We start from the raw sequence: 13,143 nt of genomic DNA, 5'->3' as shown, positions 1-13,143 counted from the left end.
ATAAATAAAGACACATCCATACTTACACAAATGAAAAAAGGGGTGGGAGAAAGAGTGATTACCCTGTACAAAGGTAAAAATAGAGACTTCCCACTTTCTCTGCTTCTGATTTTTTTTCTTAGATAAGAGATTTAGTTGAAGTTCATAACACATGGAGGGAGAGGATCAGTCATCAGATTGAAGACTGGTCAACCTGGGCCACCCAGGCTAAGTACAGACATTCAAAAAAGCCTGAGGTAGAATTGATCTAAGTTATGCAGTTTTCTGTAAGCAATGTAGTTTATATGGGTAGTCAATAGAACACAGATTTGCCTCTTGTCTGGGGGCAAATCTTAGACTGGGTTCCACAATTTTTAAACCAACCTCTATGGGTGCATCCAGATAGGTGTGCATGTGCTTTTCTCTGGGGACAAATATGCAGCATGGAGAATGGATCCACTTTGCATGTTTCATGGTGACTCAAAAGGCTTTGAGGTACTGGAAACCACACATTCCCACTCATGTGGATGCGGCCTATGTGCGCTGAACTTACGTTCTGTTACAGGTATAGACTGATTTCCAATTACTTATACTGGTAAAAGTGTAATGTCTATACCTGGCCCCTAGGATTTCACTTGTGTTTCCTCTGAATGGCCCCTGAAAGAAATGGAGAGGCTCATAGTTTCAGCTGTCATTCTTAGCACAATTGAGAGAACTTCTTTTCATCCACATAGTGTATGCCCACCCTAGTTCTGTGCTGCTCTCAAGACCACTGCCAAAAATAAACATCTACCTGCCTCTGCTCCACGCTCACCAAAGTTGTAACTGAAACATGGAGGACACTCAGGGGATGCTGTCCACTACAACTCTCAGATATTCTAGAGACAGAAGTATTGAGAGTGCTGACAGATGCATCCCTCGAGTGTTCTCACTACTTCAGTTCCAGCTTGGGTTCATACAGATCTGAAGTTGGTGGGTCAGACTTATTTTTTTGCAATAGCCTAAAGCCAGTACAGACATGCACATGGTCTTTGCTTTGCCCATTTGCTCTGCCTCCATCTATTAAGTGAAACCAGGTGTTCTGTATTGTCAGGATAGTTCAGTCTTCTCACAAAGGGCAATATTTGGTCTCAAGTCATAACATGACTTTTGCTTCTGCAAAAGCTGCAAGATTATACATAGATCACATGATCTTCCAAGAGAAACCAAAAAACAAAGATGTAAGGGGACTTTGCCAGGGAAGCTAATGTCAGCATTCCAACAGAAGTAATGAATATAACAGCTACAACTGAGGGGGGGAATATAAATACATCTGATTATCTAATCAACACATTCTCTTTATGCATGAATTCTTTTAATGGCTATATTTTAGTGGCCTCAGCATTTCTTAAAATATTCTGGACTATTTTTCCAACAAAGATATGGGTAATTTAAATTCATCACTTTTTCAAATGATTTTTGACCTAAAAATAACAGCTTCTTTTACATGTTATCAGAGTTAATTCTATTTATAATCAAGTGATTAATCTTTTCCCAGGCCCATATCAAAACTGTTGCTCACAAAGTGTAAGTGCATTAATGACACATGTAAGAGAATCTGATAGTTAAAACAATCAGAAAGAAAATGTATCTTGCAGTTCAGAGAAAATAGTACTCTTTTCCTTCCATGATACCACTGAAAGCATAGGTCTTTCTCTTGCAGGGCCTTGGCTGGATTCCAATATTAGTTCTAGTTGCCTTCCAGTAGCTCAGCAACTTCACAAGATGGTCTTTGTAGCAGCTTCTGTGCATGAATATGCAATATGATAATATGTATGAAGTAATTGCAAATGCTTTTGTCTTTGTGCCAAGAAATTGTTTGAATACCTTTGGAGTTTTAACTCCTTCATTTATTCAGACCATTTTCAGAAATACTCGCTTAGTTCCATCAGAATTAAAGAACTTTAAATTATTTTTCAGATGCATCAAAACACTCTGATTTTCTTTAGGAAAGTCTTTTCGCACTTAAAGTGTTCTTTTTATGCTTAACTGATTCTTAAAGAAAACTTTAAAACTTGGTCATAAAAGAAGTTACTCTCTTTTTTTCTTACACTTTCATGAAGAGGTCCTTACTGTTTTCTTCTGTTTGCTAAGGATTCACTTAAGCATTTGCCAATGAATCCATCCACAATGGATATAAGTTGTCTTGGATTCAAATACTTTATTGCAATAGTAACTAGTTACAGCGTAAAATAACTTTATTATATTTGTACATCCCACATTTACTCGCATGCCACAGCACAGACTTACTATCACTGACATACTCTGGGCTATATGGAGATACAGTAGAGTCCACCCATCAGTGTCAGTCACTTTTTTATCCCAGGTCCACAGCTATAGGTATAACCCTCTCACAGAGCTATAAGTACAGGCTGAGTGACACTGAGTGGACGCCACTCCTCCTGGATATGCTGTATGAGCACAGTCCCCAGGAGAGATTCCAGCATCCACATGCCTCCATTCTGGCATGGAAATCCATTTCCTTGCTTAAGACACATACCTCAGTTTTGGAGGGCTAATTTTCAGGAAAGGGATGCATGTGGTAAATGAGTAAATAGAGTAAACTATCTGATATTAATACACAGTGGCTGTTAAATTAAGGTTTGCATTTAGATACAGTATATTTGGGATGATACCGTGACAGCTGAAAATTATGTGTGTGTGATAAAGTTATTTGCTGAAGGCTCTATGAAGATTAGACCAAGTGTTTTTCTGTCATCTGTTCAAATATTAAGCTATATGTTGTTGCTAAGAGCCTAATTAAAGTTTAAGATGTAGTAAGGCCTTGTATAAAGTAAGGTCTAGTAAATTTAACAAAGCCTTGAAGTAGTAAGGCCCTGTGGCATAGTTAAAATTAACCTTATCAAAGGAATGCAAGGCTTGTACTGCTATTGGTCAGTCTAAGGACAGTTGAAATAAAAGGAATCTGAATGGCTGTAACTTATCAGCACAGCTCAGAAGTTATAAATGGGCTGGCACATCCAGAAATCATTCAGAAGGAAGATACAGCTCTGTGAAAGGGACTAATTAGATGTTGACCTGGATCAGTGGGCCCGTGGATCTTGAGGAGCCCAAGGACTGAATACCAGGGTCCTTCCCAGTACCTTTCAGACAGCACTGATTGGAGACGCTTGAATTCACTGAGCTTTGTGGAAAGAGAAACTTGTTGTACATCAGGCATCAGAGGGGACTGCCGATAAGTTGCCAATGTAAATTATTATTGTCTATCATTATCTGTCTTAGTATACTATGCATGTTTCTGTTAAGTCAATAAACCTTTCTTACCTTTTTAGCCCCCGACCACACTCTCAATCAATCCCGAACCCTCCACTGGTGGCTGGGACAGATGCCTTTTCAAAAGCAACTGATAGTGTCTTAAGTTGCCATAAATATAATTTTAAGTACCGACATATTGGAAGTAACCTGTATCTTCTTTAAATAAATATCCATAATGTATGAAAATAAAATAAATATTTATAATGTATGAAAAATAAAGACTTTCCAGTGTATAAAAAATCAGCTACATAAGGATAATTCTAAACTCTTTCATGTGGTTTGAAGGTTTTTGTCTCAGCAAAGAGGAAGAGAGGACTAAAAGCCAGGTAAAAGTTCAGAAAGTCACCTATTTGGGTGAAAAACCCACTGTTTAACCTAAATATAAGGCACATGCTCCCATAAGAGGGAGTAAGGCAAGCAAAACAAAGTGTGCCTCCTTGGTCTACATGCCTTGAATGAGATTTTTCACTACATTTTGATTGGGATTTACTGGGTGCCTCTACATGAGATGCTTTACTGAGCAGCTGACTACTTGACAGCACGGTAAAGCATCACCCTCCAGACATTCAGGCACTCACTGTGCAGTAAATTAATCTACTCTGCAGCTCATTTGCTACCAGGAAATGCAGGCAGCAAATTAACTATGCCATAGTAATTGTCCGGTAGCGCATGTATAGATGGCTACCAGGACCAAATTTGCTCCTGCTCAGCCCCACCACCAGGGGGCCACCCTCAGGCTACTCCCAGGGCCATGGGACTTCAAGCTTTTCAAGGCCAGATGCCCCAGCCTGGCCTTTAAAACTCTTCAGTGACCCTGGGGGTCTGTGCCACCTGTTGCCTTCCTCTGGCCACCAAATGCCAGAGCAGTGGCCCCAAGTCAGTCTCAGCAGCCTGCCCATAACCCTAGGGTGGCCCCCAGCTCAGCTCTGCTGCCTGCTTACCTGTCCTGTGCTTTGCCCCTGTGTTGTGCACTGCAGGCATCTGCCCAGGCCTGGACTATCACGCTCAGCCCCTGAGGGCAGTTGAGGGAGCCACACTGGCATCTTCCCCAATGTCACACGCTGCTTCCCAGAGTGTAACCGGTACCAGGATGAGACCATGGACCTCATAGCACTGTAGGGTGAGGTTCAGGTCCAGAGCCAGTTTGCTCCAACACACACATCTATGAAGGCCTGGCAGGCTGCATGCGAGAGTGAGGGCACAGTCAGTTGGTGCACCAGTGCCACATAAAGGTCAAGGCCCTGTGGGCCCAGCAGGCCCACAATCATAGGGCCTAGCATATAACTTGGCATTTGGGTCCATTCTTGGGTTGAAAGGAATCTGAGTCCTCCTCAGATTTTCCCAAGACAAGACCAACACAATGTCATTGTAATTACTTCTAGTGTAAACTTCATAATTTCATGATTAATTTTCAGATAGAATAAAATGAAACTATGGAGTTAATGATTCAATTTTCATTGCAATCTCAATCATTACATCACTATATCTATAATTAGTTTAATGAAACTATACCATATTAGTCTAGTATGTATTTCATAGTTTCATAGTTTCATAATTTCTAGGGTCAGAAGGGACCTGAGCAGATCATCTAGTCCGACCCCCTGCCATGGCAGGAAGAGCACTGGGGTCAAATGACCCCAGTAAGGTCGTCATCCAACCTCCTCTTAAAAACCCCCAGGGTGGGAGCCTGCACCACCTCACTTGGAAGCTGGTTCCAGACTCTAGCCGCCCTGACCATGAAGTAGCGCCTCCTGATGTCCAACTTAAACCTTCCCTCCGCCAGCTTGTGACCATTGTTCCTGGTCACTCCTTGCGGCGCTCGGGGGAACAGGGACTCCCCCAGCACCTGCTGATCCCCCCTAACCAGTTTATAACAGGCCACAAGATCCCCCCTCAGCCTTCTCTTTTGAAGGCTGAACAGGTTCAGGTCCCGCAACCTTTCCTCATAGGACCTACCCTGCTGTCCTTTGATCATACGAGTGGCCCTCCTCTGGACCCTCTCGATGCTGTCCACATCCCTCTTAAAGTGCGCTGCCCAGAACTGGACGCAGTACTCCAACTGCGGCCCCAGTCAGGCCGCAGTACTCCAACTGCGGCCTGACCAGTGCCGCATAGAGGGGGAGGATCACCTCCTTGGACCTGCTCGAGATGCAATGTATCCAGGCTCCAGGTGTTTTTGGGATATTTATTTAAATGTATATTTTTTATCGTCCTTTTTATTAAAATTCATATAAAGTACAGAGTTAGTTTAATTCATTAAATTGCAACACAGGCTATGAACTCTGAGGGCACAGGTAACCTCAAGTAAAGAATATGCCAGTCATGTGACAGTTTCAAATTTAAAAACTAAAGGAAATTAAGAACAACAAAAAAAAAAAAATCCCAAAAACACCTGGAGCCTGGATACATTACATATTAATACTGATGTAATATTGATGTAAAATATACATCATTTTTGTACACTGATTTAAGTTAAATTGTGATCTTCATTGTAAAGATAATTGGTTATCCTGTGGTTATAGGAGGCTTTATTGTAGATTGTCACTAGCTAGTGGGGGACCTTTGAAGAAATGGCTAACCTGGAAAAACTGTGAGCATATCACATGTAACTTATTTCAGGATTTTTTACAGTTTTTTTCTCCCTCCCACGATAATTATACATTGTATTCTACTAAGTTTTACCAAGGAAACAGTGTGTACCTGCTCCTTTTAAAAACTGATATAAAGGCAGATTACATTACTGAAAATGTGCTATCTAATGTCCAAATACTTAGATGTATGAAGTGGGAATTAGGGACAATTTAGGACTTAGGTGCCCGAGTCCAAATCTACAATCACAAGCCACACCCTGTTCACTGGCTATCTTGTATTGAAGCCACTTAAAATGCATAAGTTTTGCCTTTTTTGATATTGAAGATCTGTAAGTATGTACGTTTTATTTGTGCTTGTGATGTCTGGGGCCCTACGTGTTGCACGGCCTGTCGGGTGCATAGCCCTGCTCCTCAACTTGCCTGCCATGACTTTGATGTTAAACTGTTAAGAGAGGGGGATCAATGGAGATCTTCCTGGGATGGCTTCCTGACAAACAGCAGTACACATGGTTGTTTGGTGCACAGTTCCATGGGGCTCCACCTCCCCTACACCTCATCCACTCGCCAACCAGATGGGTGTTTGTAGAATGGGGGATTTCGGCCCTGTGGGGTTGATTGCAGCTTGCTTTGGGTGGGGTTCCACGTCGGCATGGATGCAGATGGCTCTCCTCCCTCCGGCCTCGAAGCATGGCCCACCTTCTCTAGGCTCTTTGATTTCCTCTTTTTCTTTTTTAGGTTTTTTTTTATTTCAGAAGAAATACTCCCCTGAGAAGGAGAGGGTTTTGGAGCTGCCTCCTTAACCCCAGCCTCCTCCAGGGGCTCAAATGCCTCCTCTGCTCTGCTCCCTACAGGGAGCTTAAATGCTTCCCTTGGCTTGCCTTCAGTGGGGAGCTGGAGGGCTTCCCCTGCTCTGCCTCCTGCAGGGGGCTCAGAAGTTTCCTCTCCATGGCCTGCAGGAGCTGCACAGGCTTCGTCACTCCTCTTCCATGCTAGAGCCTCAGCACGTCTAGCATGTTGCCCACCAGCACTCTCTCTCCCCAGCTCACTCCCTGCCTTGGTTCCGGCAGGGCTTTTAAACTTTCCTGTGGTGGCCGGTACAGCTGCCATGATTGATCCAGCTGGTCCCTGAATGGGAAACAGCTGATTAAACAGCCGTTGTAACGCCGGCTCACGTGGCTGCGGCCGTGGTCCCGGCTCCTGCTCTGGCTGCCCAGGGTCACCCCCGCCGGGGGTCTGTTTCTGGGGTTTGGGGCCCACAGGGATTACCCTCTCCACTTTGGGAGCCTGTAGTGGTGCCTCACCACTACAGCGCTCATGTTCAGAAACTCTATGCTTTTGACAAGCTTTATGTCTACATCTTAGAGTAATGACATGATAATTAACATGGCTTGTAGTTTTTTGGTAAGGGTGTTTGCTTCAGGGGTTCAAAACCTACATTTTAGACAGCCCCTAACCCAAAGACTGTCCATGAAGTTTATAATAATCAGTTATTGATGAAATATAGAAACAGTCCTGGAAGCAGGGACTTAAACTCAATCTCTTTCTTCTGTTAGCAAGTGTGAATCCCGGTTTATTTAACTATGCATTTCTGGAAAGGAAACATTAACTCCCCATGTTAAATAGAAAGAAATAAAAGAAAGAAAGAAATAGCTTGACTCATTTAGATTTAAAATTCTTAATATTGTATCTCTCCCAAGAACTATCCTTGAAAGGCTCCTGGAGAATAACCAAATTATATATCTCTTTTTATTTCATAGGATTTTGTTAAATCACTTAACTCTTTCTGCCCTTTAGTTTAGTTTCTTCATGAAAAACATGCAGGATTCAACATCCTTGAACTGAAAATTCTTCTTACAGTCTATAACCATTTTAAGTATAATTGTACATGATATATTGTAGCAGAACTCACTACTTAAACTGAGAGTAATATCCTTCAATCTTAACTCAGAAAAGGTGGTCCTCATCTGCAGAAGACCAGCTCTCCAGGTATAATCTCTGTTAGAAGTTCTTCAATGAAGAAATTCTAATTGAAACAAACTTTCTTTCTTTGTAATAAATATAGTTAATAATTAGTATTATTTTGCTAGTCATGAATGATGGCATCTTCTACAGCTCAGTAAGAGAACAAACTTGCTTTACTAAACTAGAGAGTCATTTCTTTCAGTTCATAAAGAGATGGTCACTAAAATTTGGCCTACCATTTCCTGTTTCTCAGATTATGCATTTGAGGGATGATATTACTTGGCTCTCAGTCCCCTAAAACATCTTTTCCCACCTTCATGGAGCTCAAACTCTCTCAAGTCTGTTTGCAGACTCTTTATTCTCTGTTTTTGGAGCATTATTCTTTCTTTAACTTAAGTGTACAATTTTTACTGACATCAACTAGAAGTTTTGAAGTAGAACACAAAGCACGTATGGTCCAAAGAATGTAAATTAATTGTGACCTTATGTTCAATAACTTACTTTTGCAAGCTTTCTTAGATGTGAAACTGATAAGGAGTTAATGAGCCATGCATTTGCTTGTTTTTCACTCATACTTCTGCTAATGCAAAGGTCCTAATGGAAACTCATCCACTATAACACAATAAATTGACAACTGATAATAGGAAGGTAGATGGCTCACAAGAATTTGCCATAATTATCTTTTGTACGTGAAATGTATAAATTATCAGTAAAAAAGATTACTTAAAATCCTTTAGCTATGTATGTAACTGATGCTTACCTATAATATATGTTTATGGCTATTTCAGCATTGCCCATTCCTTTTCCTTTTATTTTGTATTCTCCATCTATTGCTGAAATGTGCCTGAATTTAAGCCCTAATCTAATGTTTGCTTAATTTCAATCACACAAGCAGAGTATATGTGAAAGTGTTTTTTCCATAATCTATTTTGGGCCTCTTGGACTAACACTTTTCGCTTACCCTGTGTTTTCACAGTGCCTAGCAAAATGATTAGTGTTGGAAGCTCTAGGTAGTTAAATATAATGAAATGAAATTAACATTATGTGGAATTGGGAAAATACTTGAGAATTTTTTGATTCTGTAAACTAAAAAGAAAATTAGCAGCTGATGACATATTGTATTTTGCTGCAATATCATTAAAATATTCATAATAAAATCATGCCATTTTTCTGTCATAACAACATTTGAAAATTTCAGAGAATCACTTTCAGCACAAAACACAAAAAATTATATATTAAATGAATTGTAAATACAGGTCTTATTCTTTAATTTCTGTTTGGAGCACAGTGGATGTAATTTTCCTTAATTTATTTCATAGACTGGTGTGAAGAAAATAAAGCAAATTGTTTTATATAAAACAGAGAAAAGAAGAAGAGGTGTTCTGACTTGCTGTGTGGAGATCAATTAAACAATAGGAATGTTTGTCAAAGACTTTTCATGCCACACTATAACTTGGCCTAGGAAGCATGTACTAACTTATTTGAAAAATTAGGTATGATGTGCCTGTTACTTAGTATGCATGAAATATGCCTAAAAATACTACAAACCTTATTAAAATGGCAAAAGATATATCGCCTGAGTCATATGAGCCAAATGTGACTAAATATCAAAATACTAAGGGTTTTTCAACCACAGTGAACAGAAAGACTATACTAACTCTTTACCAAGACTTAGGCACCTACTAATTGTGATTTTGCAGTTTTCATGGAAACTGCAATTTCAGGTGGTTTCCATGAAAACACATGGGCCTCGCAAAATGGCACAAAAGCACTGAGTTGAGGGGGGAGGGGAAAAAGCAAAAGAAAACTGCAAGCAGAGAAAAGGATGGGAAGCCCTTGCATCCTGAAGCATGGGGGGGAAGGGAGGGAGGGGTGGAAGGAAGAAAAGGAGAGGGCAAGAAGAGGGAGCAAATCAAAGGCTGAGCCCCTGAATAAACAGTCCAGGAGCCAGCTGGGGCCAGTCAGGGGAGTAGGAGGGTTTTGGTGCTCGCTTTTAAAGTGCCCACAGGCATGTTCCTGAAGCATGCATGGTCCCACCTGAGGAAGATTCTTCTTTAGCATGTTCATTGAGAAGAACTCCTCTAATACAGCAAATAAGTTTTAGTGCTAGACTGTGCAAAACAGTATCCTTCAGGGACCTTACATGTAGATGGAGACAGGTTCTTCTGTATCTGCTGTAATGTACCTCTGAATGGCCGCATCCAGACAAGCAGGTGCATGAATTTTGTGGCACCACAAAGAGGTTTGGCATCACAAACCACATGCATGGAAAGTTAAAATGTGCCCCACACTGAAAATTTGTAGTGTGGGGGAAGTATTTGCTACTGGGATTTCCTAAGGGTAAAAAACAGTACAAAACACTGGAAATAAAAAGTGGCAAACAGCATGCTACAGTAACATGAACCAGAACAAATGGAGGCTTGGTCCTCCAGTGAGGTGTTCTGGCTGCCAGCTAGTGTCTCTATGCTCCATTTGTGCCCTGGTGGCTCCAGCACTCCAAGTGCTGGGAGGAGTTGAGTAAGGGCAGTTGAGTTCAGCAAGGGCAGTTTCCCACAGCGGGACAATGTGTCTCACAAAAAAGCACACATGAAGGGCATGAGCTGAGGCACAAAGTAGTAGCACAAATTTGTACCGCTACTATTTGTGTCACTGAAAGTGCATGTTTGTGCTCTTTTGGACACGGCTGATGTGTCCAGGAAAACCAGTATAGATTGGCACTTGAACTATAAGGCACATATGAAAAGTAAGGCTGTTGCAGAGGCTGAAGTTCTGAGTGAGAAGCAAGCAACTGTGTCCTCCATGTTTACTGGTGCCTCAAAAGGCTTTGGGGTGCTGCAAACCACGGATTCCCATTCAAATGGATGTGGCCTATGTGTGCTGAACTTCTGTTCTGTTACAGGTATAGTCCTGTTTCCAATCACAGAAGAAAGCTTGGCAGAGCAATCATCAGCATTTTGCCTCATGGAGGCTTTCATGGTGGTGAACATCCCACTGGAGAAACTCGATCACCTAAAGTGAAGGGACTACCTAAGCCAAAACATGCCAAATGCTGGCAGTTTTCCAGGTGTTGATAAGCTTCTCCCTGCAGTGATTGCTTCACATGTACAATCCATGAAGGCTGCCTTGGCAAAATATCATTCCTTCTCCATTGTGGCTGATGAAACCACTGACCCTCAAGATAGCTATGTGCTGCACATTTTATTTGTACTGTGGAGCTGTACTGATTGGGACCTGCCTGTGTTTCAAACTGAATGGGTCCACCTCATGCCTGTCAATTTTTCTACCATATCCCACGCCACCATGAAGGTAATTGTCAGTTAGGTGTAGATTTTAACAAGATCTCAGCAGTCCTGTTTGACAATTCTGAGTACACACGCAAAGCTTTCTCCACTGTGCTCCAAGGAATGCTGCCAAATATTGTTCATGTCATCTGCAATAGGCACATTCTGACCCTAGAAAGTGACACCTGGTGCACACAGTTCCCCAGGGTCAGGGATGGGTAAAATATGGTCCATGAGCAAGATCTGGCCCATGGAGGGGCTTTGTCCAGCATGCAGTGGGTCCCTCAGTCCCACCTGGCCCAGGCACTGTCCCCCCACGGCATGTCCTGCCACCCCTGGGCACAGAGCAGAGCTGCAAGCTTTCTAAGCAGCCCAGATGGTGGTGGCCCCTTCTAGCTGCTGAGCCACAGAGCAACATAGTGTGGGCTCCAGGCAGCTGTAGTAGGGACTGCTGGGCAGTAGCAGTGGGGAGGAGCCACTCTTTCTCCACACTGAGGAACAGTTTCTGCTTGGCTGGTGCTGCTGTTTCTACTATATAGCATGGGTAGGAGAGTCCAGAGCAGACATGGTGTGCACCAGGTAAGGGCTGTGCCTGGGGTCCTGCTGATCTGCTCCCTATGAAGTGAGTCTAAAGCAGGTGCAGGGCAGGGCTAGGACTGCACATTGTTGGCAGTGATGGGTAGGCACCTCAGAGTGTGAGGGTTCCAGGCTGTTGAGAAGCAGTATAGTGTATAGTGGCTGATATAGTGATTGTGAGCACTGGTGTCAGTATATCTACCTATCTGAGGCCCTGGAGTCTGCTGTTGATGGTCAGCTTCCTTGAGGGCGATGTCTTCTCCAGAAGGGGGTCACCTGCTTGTACTTCTGTCTCGGTAGGTCAGGTGCTGGATGAGAGGGTGCCACAGAGGGTCACACTTCACTGCTTTTTATCCCTTTCTAGCCTTTTATCCCTTTCTGGCCTTTTATCCCTTTCTGCCAGGGGATCCCTTGTGTGATCCCCCAGCATCATTTTGGCTACCCAATCTGGAGGTCGCTGTTCCACGTGGGTCTTGAGTAGTAGCTGATGGCTGTTAGTCACAGGGTCTCTGCCTGCTGGTACCTGAAGTTTCGGGAGTCCATCCTTGACTTATTGACTTACTGGCTGTATTGTCATGGGTTACAGGAATAGTCCATAGGATGAGTGCTCAGTTCCAGGAATCAGTACTTTAGCTTGATTCACTTAAAACGGAGTTCCTTTGGCTAGGCTATTGTCTACTGATGATCAACATTCACTCGCATTCACTCAACATATTTTATCACTTTACAATTACAATTTCAATGCAGTTTTAACAATGGTCCAGGGTGTAACTTCATTCTATGGGGAGTACATTCCTTAAGAGTTGAAAAGTATAAAATACAAAATACAAAATGCCATGGTAAAGCCAAGACAGATGAAATATGAAAATGCACTGTGAGAAACATAAAAATGCAATGTAAGGCAGTGAGGATCAAAGGCTACCGGGGACAGTAACTAAGTTAGGTTAGCACAGGATATATTTACAGTCTTTGCAGTGGATATTTTAGTTCTTTTGTTTTCTTTAGTGACACTAAGCTTAACTGATATGTAGATGTAGTTTCTAGGTTTCTCCTACAGAAAGCCACTTCAGTTTTCTGGCTTGCTCTGACCCATGCAATGAGTGTGCTATGTCTCTGCCAATAAAGAGAAGGAAAAGAAATGCACAAAATGGGGATGGGGGAGGGTTTGCAGGCAAGAAGGGGCTTCTGTTATATCAATGTCCAGAAGGGAAATGTACAAAGGGGGCTTTCTGCTACACTCCCATACATACCCACCATACCCACAAACCTTCCCTTGCAAACCCCACAATCACACGCTCCTCCACACAGAAATAAACACCCCACAAACACCGCTCCCACCCATACCACTGCCCACACACCCTCCCACACACACCCACACGCTTCTGGTGGGAGCCCTGCTCACTGTTATGCACACACACCACACACACACATCCATAGCC

At 42.5% G+C, this 13,143-nt stretch overlaps 1 long non-coding RNA gene across 1 annotated transcript in view; it reads left to right on the top strand.

Moving 5' to 3' along the window:
- The first annotated feature begins 254 nt into the window (after positions 1-254).
- LOC109292306 overlaps positions 255-13,143 on the top strand; it is an 18,674-nt gene continuing 5,785 nt past the window's right edge. Inside the window, exons 1-2 of the long non-coding RNA XR_002096097.1 lie at positions 255-266; positions 12,606-12,608. This is a non-coding gene — a long non-coding RNA (uncharacterized LOC109292306). The remainder of the gene's footprint in view (positions 267-12,605; positions 12,609-13,143) is intronic.

The sequence above is a fragment of the Gavialis gangeticus genome, unplaced genomic scaffold, assembly GCF_001723915.1.
Source record: "Gavialis gangeticus isolate Ggan-Ray unplaced genomic scaffold, GavGan_comp1, whole genome shotgun sequence".
Lineage (NCBI taxonomy): Eukaryota > Metazoa > Chordata > Crocodylia > Gavialidae > Gavialis > Gavialis gangeticus.
This window is presented reverse-complemented; position numbering and strand designations above follow the sequence as displayed.